This window comes from Monodelphis domestica, chromosome 1 (assembly GCF_027887165.1).
Source record: "Monodelphis domestica isolate mMonDom1 chromosome 1, mMonDom1.pri, whole genome shotgun sequence".
Lineage (NCBI taxonomy): Eukaryota > Metazoa > Chordata > Mammalia > Didelphimorphia > Didelphidae > Monodelphis > Monodelphis domestica.
Genome location: NC_077227.1, coordinates 471466745 through 471477499, shown reverse-complemented (window position 1 = coordinate 471477499; position 10755 = coordinate 471466745). Strand labels below are relative to the sequence as shown.

The window sequence follows — 10755 nt, the reverse complement described above, 5'->3', positions numbered from 1 at the left end:
TCAGGCGCAGGGCCCTGGGAGAGAAGAGAAGAAAAAGAAAACAACACCACATCTAATATTCTTTATGAAGCTGTGTCTTCAACAGTGGAAAGGGCTGGAGTAGAGAAAGCAGAATTCTCATTTGATGTAGATAATGGGGCTTGTTTTCTGCTTAATCATAGCCTTTTGGGGGAATAGATTTTGTTAACAAGCACCCTCCTCCTCACCCCTCAGGAAACCTTGAATACAGCCCCCCACCCCCCTTCCCATCTGCTCAGCACCAGATGTATAATTGCGATTGATCTAGGAGGTGTTGAAATTCCATTTACATTTTCCTGAACTCATCTTGGTCTCAGGTAATGAGGTTTTGTTTTTTTTGTGTGTGTGTTCATTCTGTTTCAGGGCCATAATTTGCATTGAACTTTTTAGAGCACTGGTACACTGGCCCTACAATTAACAACTAAAACTTAGCTCCCAGAGCAAGGCCTTCTTCCCCAGAGTCAAGACAACAACTAAACAAGCATTTATTAAGTGCCTACTATATGTAGCTGCCTGCTGGGGGGGAGTTATGTAGCAAACAGAGCTTGGAATCAAGAAAATCTGAGTTCAAATCTAACCTCAGACACCAGTTGTGTGACTCTGGGCTAGTCACTTAACCCTGTCTGCCTCAGTTTCCTCATCTATAAAATGAACTGGAGAAGGAAATGGCAAATAAGTCCAGTATCTCTGCCAAGAAAACCCCAGATGGAGTCAAGAAGAGTCAGACATGACTGAATAACCAAAAATTTCGCCAGGTTCTGTGCTAGGCACTGGGGATAGGAACCACCCCCCCCCCAAACCAAAAGCCAGTTCCTGCCCTCAAGGAGCTCACAGTCTAATGTAGGGAGACAGTATGTAAAGCATATGCATCCAAAAGTGTTATAAACCTAAAAGAAGCTCATAGATTTAGAATTGAAAGGGACCTCAACAGACAGCTAATCCAAGCATCTCATTTTACAGATGAGGAAATAGAAGGGTTCTAAGTAGTTAAATGGCTTTCCTGGTGTCACTCAAGTTTGAAGAGTTTAAACCCAGATTGTCTGACTGCCCATCCAGCCTTGGCTTCAACAAACCTTGCTGTCTCCTAAAAACGAGAGAGCTCTGATTTCTATGCTCCAATCCCTGGGTAACAGTGTCAGTAGTTCCACCATGCAGAGGTAGGCAGCAGGTGACACATATGGTGGGTTCTATTTTCAACTGAATCAATCAAAGGTGCCATAGCATCTGTCTATTTTTGGCTGCGGTATTTGATTCAGCCAATCATGCTCCCTGCAGAAACCCCTAGGCATTCCAGCATTTTTTATAAGTCGATTATTGGGAAATATAGGCGGGCAGGTGGTATAATAGATAGACTGCTGGGCCTGGAGCCAGGAAGACTCATCTTCCTGAGTTCAAATCTGCCCTTAGACATTTACTAGCTGGATGACTCTGGGCAAGTCACTTAATTAAGTTTGACTCAGTTTCCTCCTCTGTAAAATAAACTGGAGAAGGAAATTTAAAACTGCTCCAGTATCTTCATCAGGAAAATCCCAAATGGGGTCATAAAGAATCAGACATGACTGAAATGACCAAACAAGTTGGAAAATATGGCTGCTTTTTTTTTTGCCACAAGGACAGCTGTGGAAACTGGCATGTTCCCTAAATCTAAAAAAAATCCAAAGACTAAAACAACAGCCGACAGACCTAAAAGTTATCCATCTCATTTGACTCACTTAGTACTGAGAGCCATAGAGTCTTAGAGTTAGGAGTAATCTTAGAACTCATCTCCTCCAATGCCCTGTGATACTTGAAAATCTTTAAAATATCTGTGCCAAAAATAATGATCAGGATGATTTCAGAAAGAGCTAGAAAGACCTACATGAACTGACATAGAATGAAATAAGCAGAACCAGAACAACAATGTACACAGTAACAGCAATATTGTAGATAATATGATCAGTTGTGAAAGATTTAGCTACTTTCCGCAATGCAATGATCTGGGACAATTTGGAAGAACTTATGACCAAGAATATTGTCCACCTCCAGAGAAAGAACTGTTGGAGTCAGAATGCAAATCAAAGCATATGATTTTTCACTTTAATTTATTTGTTTTTTTTACTTTGGGGTTTTGGCTTTATATGATTATTCTCTTACAAAAATGAACAATATAGAAATGTTTTGCATGATAATATATGTATAATTCAAATTGAATTGCTGCTCCAGGAGGGGAGAGGGGAGGAAGGGAGGAAGACAATTTGGATAATATAATTTCAGAAAACTTATGTGGAAATTTGTTATATGTAATTGGTAAAAATATTTTTATAAAAAAAAGAAAAGAATACTTCAAAAAATATGTGCGCCAAGTAATCAGGAAACCTTCATTTGAACTCCACCAATGATGGTGAGCTCAGTACCTTACAAGGCAGTAGTTTCAGAGACTTGTCTATTGACCTCACATAGAGGCTCTCCCTCCCCCTTTTTTTTCAGCTTTCTAATACAGAATGATATGTGAATCAAGTACCTACTCTACTCCAGTGACTGTGCTAAGCATTGGGGATTTTGTTGTTGTGTCATTCCAGCCGTGTTTGTCTCCTTGTGACCCCATTTAGGGTTTTCTTGACATAGATACTGGAGTGGTTTGCCATTTTCTTCTCCATCTCATTTTATAGATGAGAGACTGAGATAAACAGGACTAAGTGCCTTGCCCAGGGCTAAATGTCTAAGTGTCACACAGCTTAGTAAGTGTCTGAGGTCAGATTTGAACTCAGAAAGTCGAGTTTTCCTGATTCTAAGCCCCGTGCTCTATCCATAGTGCCACCTAAGCTCTGGGGATAAGACAAAAATGAAATGATTCCTGCCTTCGGGGAACATTCTCTTTTAATAGGGAGATAGTGTATACATAAATCAATATACACAAAATACATAAAAATTAATTCAAAGTTGGGTTGTTTTTTGGTGGTGGGGTATTAGCAATACAGGAAAGAGGATCAGGAAAGGCTTCAGGTGGAAAGTATTGCTTGAGCAGTTTTGAAAGAGACAAATGATTATGAGAAATGAAGGTGAGATTTCAGGCACAGGGGACAGGCGACCAAGGTGCTTAGAGAAAAGCTAGATTATCGCGTGTGAGAAGAAGTGAGAAGGCTGGTTTAGCTGCGCTGTAGAGTGTGGGAAGGGCAGTGATGGAAACAAGGTTGAGAAGGTAGGTTGGGGTCAAGTTTGAACATGCTTCAAAAGAACTAAACAGAGAAGTTTACATTTGATCTTGGTGGTAATGGGGAGCCAGTGGGGTTAGACTGACAGGCTCTGATCTGTATTTTAGGCAAATCTCTTTGGCAGGTGTGCGGAGGGTGGACTGGATTGGGGGAAGACTTGAGGCAGGGAGAATGAAGACATGCCACAGACCAGGTGAGAAGGGAAAGGGACCTGAATTGGGGGTAGTGGGTGGCTGTGTGAATAGAGAGAAGAGGATGGATATAACTATATATTAGGTCAGTGTAGTTGTCTGCATCCCTCCTACTAGGATGTAAGCTTCATTAAGGGAGGGTCTACACCATATTTAAATCAAGTATCTCTCTATATGAATAGTTGATGCTTAAATATTTGTTGAATTGAGTAGAAGAAGCTCATTCAACTGTTAATAAAAATAACTCATATTTTTATAGTGGCTTAAGGTTTGCAAAGCACATTACAGATCTCATCTCATTTGATCCTTACAAGTTTTGTGAAGTAGGTGCTGTTATTATCTCCATTTTATAGATAAGGAAAAAGGGACTCAGAGTGACTTGTTTAAGGTTAAAGTCATACAACTACTGTTTCTGAGGCTGAATTTGAACTCAGGCTTTCCAGAGTCCAAGCCCAGTGATCTGTCCATAATATCACACTGTGTCCTGTTTTACATTGTGCCCCAATATGACTCCCTATAACATTGTTTCTAATTCTTCTGTCCTTTGGAGCCTCACAGATGAAATTTTCTCTCTCCTCCAAATGTGAACCTTTCAGATAATTGAAACCAGTTTCTGTGTTCCTTTGTTGGTCTTTACCCTTCGGGCTACACATTCTTGGGTTCTTCAACTAATCTTCATATGACACAGCTTCAAGTTTCCTCATCCATCTCAGTCAAGATCCTTTATACATTAGTCTAGTTTGGCCAAAGCCCTCTTTAAAATGTGGCACCTGGCTTTGGTAAACTGCTTTGGAGAAGCATGTACTCCTGGGGGACTAGGGAGTAGGATTTCTCTTGATACTTTGACTGATCTGTCTTCACATTGATGTAGGTAATTTTCTCAATGGAGTAGGTTATACCCTATCAACACTCTCATTCTTTTTTTTAATTTTCTTTTTTTATTTTAAAAATATTTCCCCATGTTTACATGATTCATTTTCTTTCTCTCCCCTCTTCCCTTCCTCGCTCCCAGAGCCAACATCCAATTTCACTGGGTTGGACAAATGTTGCCATTTGATATCTATTTCCATATTATTCATTTTTGCTATAGAGCAATCTTTCAAAGCCAAAACCCCAAACCACATACCCATATATACAAGTGATAAGTCACATGTTTTTCTTTTGCATTTCTGCTCCCATAGTTCTTTCTCTCAATGTGGATAGCTATTCTTTCCCATAAGTCCTTCAGAAGTGTGCTGCTAGTAGCGAAGTCCATTACATTGGATAGTTCCACAATATTTCACTTTCTGCAACACTCATTCTTGAGACTTTTGTCTATGTTTTTCCATGAATCCTGCCCAGGGAGTTCACCTAATGTTCTGAGAGTCTTTCTTTAACTCTCTTGACCTTGAATGGATACCTATGGACATTTTAGGTTTCTAATGATTCCTTGCTCTTACAATTTAGCTATCCCACTTCCTTTAATTATTCAATCTTTCTGATAGCATCTATTATGCCACTTTCCCAGCATGGTGTTTAATTGGTAATATGTAGCAAGCTACTTATGTCCACCATGCCCCTCTCCATTTTTCTTTGGGCTTCAAGCCTTACTTCTCAGGAGCTTACAGCATAGGGTCTTGCAACCATATAATATTGCTGTAAAATACTGATTTTACAAAGATGAGCCATTTTTTTCCTTTAAAGAGATTGGAATCATTAGAGGCATGGGCAGTATTGTAAAGGCAATCCAGCTCACTGTTCTTTCTTCATTTTGGGATCCAGCTCATTGTCTGTCTTCAGTATGTGTTCAAGATATGTGTAGGTAGACTGGCTCTAAGAATTGTCCATCCAAATGCATATTACAGTTTGGACAGTAGGCATTTTTCATCCACTTTGCTTTTCTCACATGAGAGGCTCTTCAGAGTGACTATATAACTCATTTAGGAAGCTAGTTAATGTCCCAGGGCTTGTTGTAATTAGCATAATGTCATCTGCAAATAGGAGCATCTGGAAGACTTCACTACCTATAGGAAATTCCTCTTTGATTTGGAATCTACTCTGGATATCCTTCATGATTATGATTATGACAAACATCTGTGGTGAGCCCATGTCTACTTTATCAGTTGATATGAATAATCAGAAAGTTTTGGGCATTTAGTTATCTGTTACAGAAGTCTTTGGTAGAGAGTTATCTCTATTGTTAAAACACCTTTTAAGAAATCTTGCGTGAATTAGACAACTACAAGGGAGAGTATTTCTTGGAAGAGAACCTTTTAGAAGGAGTTTTTTCTATTTGGTCAAGTGGCTGTTTATATCCAGCAAAGAGCAAAAATTGTGGGTTTTTTGTGTTGCTTTCAGTTTATTGCATGGCTATCAAGATGTGGTCTGGGGATAGCTAGGTGACCCAGTGGATAGAGCACTGGATAGAGCCATCTTCTGAATTCTAATCAAGCCTCAGATACTTGCCAGCTATGTGACCCTAGGCAAGTCACTATACTCTGAGAAAAAAATGGCAAATACTTCAGTATCTTTGCCAAGGACGCTCCAAATGGGGTAACATAGAGTCTGTTATGAATGAAATGGTCCAACAACAAAAAAAGATGTGGTCTGATAGGGTCTGATGTTTGCAAAAACTGGTCTGTTCCTTTCTCAAACATCCATCTAAGGCTGTTTTTATTGTATGTGAATAGATAGAAAGAAAGTGATTTGGGCTAGTGGTTACTGATTCTTTCTCAATCGTCCATGCCATTTGTAGTAATAAATAAATATTAATTTAGCTTACTTGAATTAGTATTGGAGATTCTCTGAAGTTTAGGTCACTGTAGGGGCAGCATTAACAACATCTAGGAATTAGGATCAAACAAGGAAGCAGGGCCTGGAAACTGAAAGCTGAGAAGATTCCCCTCTGCTTGGGTTTACACTTTTGCCCAGATCTGGCCTATTGAATCTTTTTTTTTTTAACTTAAAATTTTTTTTAAATGTACCCCCCCCATTATTTGTTAAAACAGTTTCCAACACTTTTCAAAGAGCGTTAAGTTTCTAATTTTCTCCCTTCCTTCCCTTCAACTACTCCCCCCTCCTTAACATGGTAAGTAATCTCAAATAGATTTTACATATGCAAACATATAAATTCCCATATTAATTCTTTCATGGAAGGAACTTAAATAGAAACAAAATCAATAAAGAGAAAAAAGTTTGCTTTGATCTGGATTTAGACTCAGGCCTTTTTCTTTGGAAGTAAATGCCATTTTTTACTGAGTCCTCTGGGATAGTTTTGGGTCATTGTATTGCTGAGAATAGCTGCTATTCACAGCTGTTCATTGTAAAGTATTGCTGTCACTGTATAATGTTCTCCTGGTTCTGCTTATTTTACTCTGCTTCACTTAATGTAAATCTTTCCAGATTTTTCTTATGTCCACCAACTTATCATTTCTTACAGCACCATAATATTTCATTATAATCATATAACTTAGCCATTCACCAATTGATGAGTATCCCCCCCCCCACTTTCCAAATCTTTGCCCCCCTAAAAAGAGCTGCTTTAAATATTTTTGTACAAATAGGCCCTTACCCTTTTAAAAAAATCTCTTTGGAATACAAATCTAGTAATGGTATTGCTAGGTCAAAGGGTATGTAACAGTGATGGCAAACCTTTTAGAGATTGAGTACCCAAACTGCAACTGCAACCCTCACGCCATGTATGAACCACCCCTTTATCCCAGGCAGGGGAGGGAGGAAGCACTCCCATTGGACTGGTAGGCAGAGGGGTGGGTGATAAGAGAAACATCCTCAGGTTAAGTGGAGAGGGAAGGGGAGTAGTCCCCTCTGGCAGGCTCTAGCACATGTGCCCTAGGTTCACCAACATGGGCATGTACTATTTTATAGCCCTTTGGGTATAGGTCTAATAAGTAGGGTCAAAAGGGTCATTTCTAAATGTTTATAATTTAAGGACTACATCCTCCCAATGCATTCCTCTTTCTCATGCCTTAATTTTTTTATCTTTTATATCACCCCATCATATTCAACTTACACCCTCTTCCTCTGTCTGCATATATTCTGTCTAACTGCCCTAATAATGACAAAGATCTTTGGCATTGCATGATTCATCTTCTCATGTTGGGATGTATCAATTTAAACTTATTGAATGTCTTTCAATTTTTTTTTCCTGTTTCTTTTTTTATGATTCTCTTGAGTCTTGTATTTGAGAGTAAAATTTTTCATTCAGCTCTGGTCTTTTCATCAGGAATGTTTGAAAATACTCTGTTCCATTGAATACCCATTCACCCCTCCCCCCCAAAGAATTATGCTCATTTTGGTGGGTAAGTGATTCTTGGTTGAAATCTTAGCCCCTTTGCCCTCTGGAATCCAGGCCCTCTTCTCCTTTAATGTAGAAGCTGCTAAGTCTTGTGTTATCCTGACTATGGTTCCATGATATACAAGTTCATTCCTTTTGGCTACTTGCAATATTTTCTCTTTTGACTGAGAGTTTTAGAATTTGGCTATAATATTCCTGGGACTTATCCTTTTGGGATCTCTTTTAGGAGGTGATTGATGGATTTTTTCAATTTCTATTTTATTCTCTGGTTCTAGAGTATCAGAGCAGTTTTCTTGATGATTTCTTGAAAGATGCTGTTTCATCTCTTCTTTTGATCAAGGCTTTCACGTTGTCCAATAATAATACTTAAATTATCTCTCCTGGATTTATTTTTGAGGTCAGTTCTTTTTCCCATGAGATATTTGACATTTTCCACCCATTTTTCCATTCTTTTGACTTTGATTGTTTCTCAATGTCTCATGGAATCATTAGGTTTCACTGGTGCAATTTTAGTTTTTAAGTAATGATTTTCTCGAGTGAGCTTTTGTACCTCCTTTTCCATTTGGCCAATTATGTTATGCTTTTTTAAAAAGTTATTCTCATATTTGGATTTTTGTCCCTCTTTTGCCAATTGGCCTATTCTGTTTTTTAGTCATTAATTTCTTCAATTTTTTTTGTGTCTTCTTTATAAGCTGTTACCTTTTTTCATGATTTTCCAGTAGCCCCCTCATTTATTTCCCCAATTTTTCTTCTGCCTCTCCTATTTGATTTCTAAAATCCTTTTTGAGCTCCTCCATTAATTCTTTTGGGACTTGAAAGCAATTCATATTTTTCTTAGAGGCTTTTGATATAGCAGTATTGATTTTGTTGTCTTCTTCTGAGTTTGAGTCTACCCTGTCACCAAAATAACTTTTTGATGTTGTTTTGTTGTTGTTGTTTACCCCTTTTCCTGCCTTTTTTCTTTTCTTTTAGTTTAAAAAACTATTAAAGATGGGCTCTGTTACTATGGTGAAGGGAGCACTGTTCCATGCTTCAGGTTCTTGGTGTAGCTGCTTTCCAAGTTAGCACTGGGGATCTATCTGCTTTCAGTTTTTTCAAAGTGGTATAATGTAAGCAGAGGTGTATTCATTACTCTCTTGGCCTGTGCTCTGGTCTGTGAGTAACCCCAAGCACTTTTTTCCTCCTTGGAACTGTGAACATGCTGGTGGTTGTGAGTTTGAAGCCCCTTTTATGATTATAATAGCATTTGCCTTTATTATTATTTTCATAATATAATCATTAGTTTTGAGTTAATAGTCAAAGTGATACAGTTTGCTTTATAAAATTATAGGGATTAGCTAAGAAAGTTACAGTTTAAGGTGGTATCAAATCTTGTTTACATCTTTTGACCTTAAGCCTATAACCAAAAGTTACTACCAAGTCCACGACATCCTGTTGGGTGCAAGCTCAAGATGGTCAGGAAGGAGGTGGAAGGCTACTCTTATTTTTACAAACTTCTGACTCCTAATATTGTCAGTAAAAGACACTTAGAATGCAAAGGCCTTTGAAAGGTCAATAATAATAATAGACTTACGTTACCACCCAAGGTGATCTTCTTTTACATTCACTAGCTTAATCAGCATTTACGTCACTAATTAAGAACCTCCTATGTGAAAGATATGAGCATCTTTTTCTTTTTTGGTAACACTGTCACTATGTCATAAGATTCCTCTATAAAAATAAAAAGGTCATCTCCTAAGGCTCAGGGTCTCTGGCTTTGATGGGACCAGGGTCTGTCTTTATTGTGAGGTGGGCTTCCTCTCAATAAATCTATTAATTAGGTTGAAGTTCTGTATTGGTGTGATAAATTTTTGCCGCATGGTTCCCCTCACCCAGAGATCATGCCCCTAGACTATGACCTGGTTCTGCCTATGGGTTATACAACAAAAGTCTTGTACTCCTAGCTAGCAAAGGGACTCTCCTCCCCTTACCAGCCGTGGCTGAGAGCTCTGAGGACCTTGGCTGCTGCTTTAGTCACATCCAAGGCTTTGTTGCTATGGTGCGGCTTGCCCAGGTGTGCTGTGCTCCTCCTCCACTTGGTGTACTAGATTTCTCATGCCTGCCTTCTAAGTTGTTTTCAGATGAAAAATGACTTCACTTAGTCTTTTTGTGGGTTATGCTGCTCCTGAATTTTCTTTGAGGTGTTATATCATTGCTTTTTGGAGGTAACTTGGTAGAGATTAAATGGGTTCCTTCTCCACCATCTTGCCTCCACCTGGCTTATTGAATTTTGCTCCGTGGTAAGATCCTGCCTCCTCTTTCAAGACCTCCTAGCCCTTTCCTCCTCTTCTTCCTCCTTCTTGTTGCCATGATCCTCCTCCTTTCATATTACTTTCTCTTCTGAATATATCCTCCTCCTTCACTTAATGAGCCTTAAAAAAACAACCAAACAAATAATTCCAAAGCAACAAACTGTTCAGCAAAACCAACCAATGCGTTAACCTCATTTGACAGAAAATACCCATAGTATTCCCCTCTCCCATGGAAGGGGGCAGGTACATTTTCTCATCTTTTCTCAGGAGCCTGACATGGAATCCTTTTAGCTCTCTAGCCAAAAGGGCCTACAAAGGTCATCTGGTTCAACCCACTCATTTTTCAGCTAAGTAATCTAAGGCTGAAGGAGATTCTCTTTTAAAGGATAGGTATGACTTGACCCCCTCTCCTGTCACTGCAGCACAGGTAATATCCCAAATCAGGCAGAAATATATTTCTCTTTCAACACTAGTCCCAAAGCATAGGCTGCATATAAGCTTTTTTAATGGATTTTTTTGCATAAAAACATGAACAATTTCCACTAAATCATAACGAATGGAACATGTGTGCATGGTGAACACATTATTAGCTGAAGCTGTGTGCTTTCTAATGTTGCCTGTAAGCAAAACCTGGTAGCTTCATTAGATGTAATTTATTCTAGATTATATCAGAGGAGTGGTTGATAAGGTTATGTATGTGTATATATTTATATACACACACACACACATATACACGGTTGTGTATAGATATTTATATATCTCTTTCCTTT

At 38.7% G+C, this 10755-nt stretch overlaps 1 non-coding gene across 1 annotated transcript; it reads right to left on the bottom strand.

The window, feature by feature from the left end:
* Positions 1–800: 800 nt before the first annotated feature.
* On the bottom strand, positions 801–872 carry MIR151 (microRNA mir-151). The gene has a single exon (NR_034993.1). It is a non-coding gene; the product is annotated as a microRNA mir-151 (primary transcript).
* Positions 873–10755: the final 9883 nt, after the last annotated feature.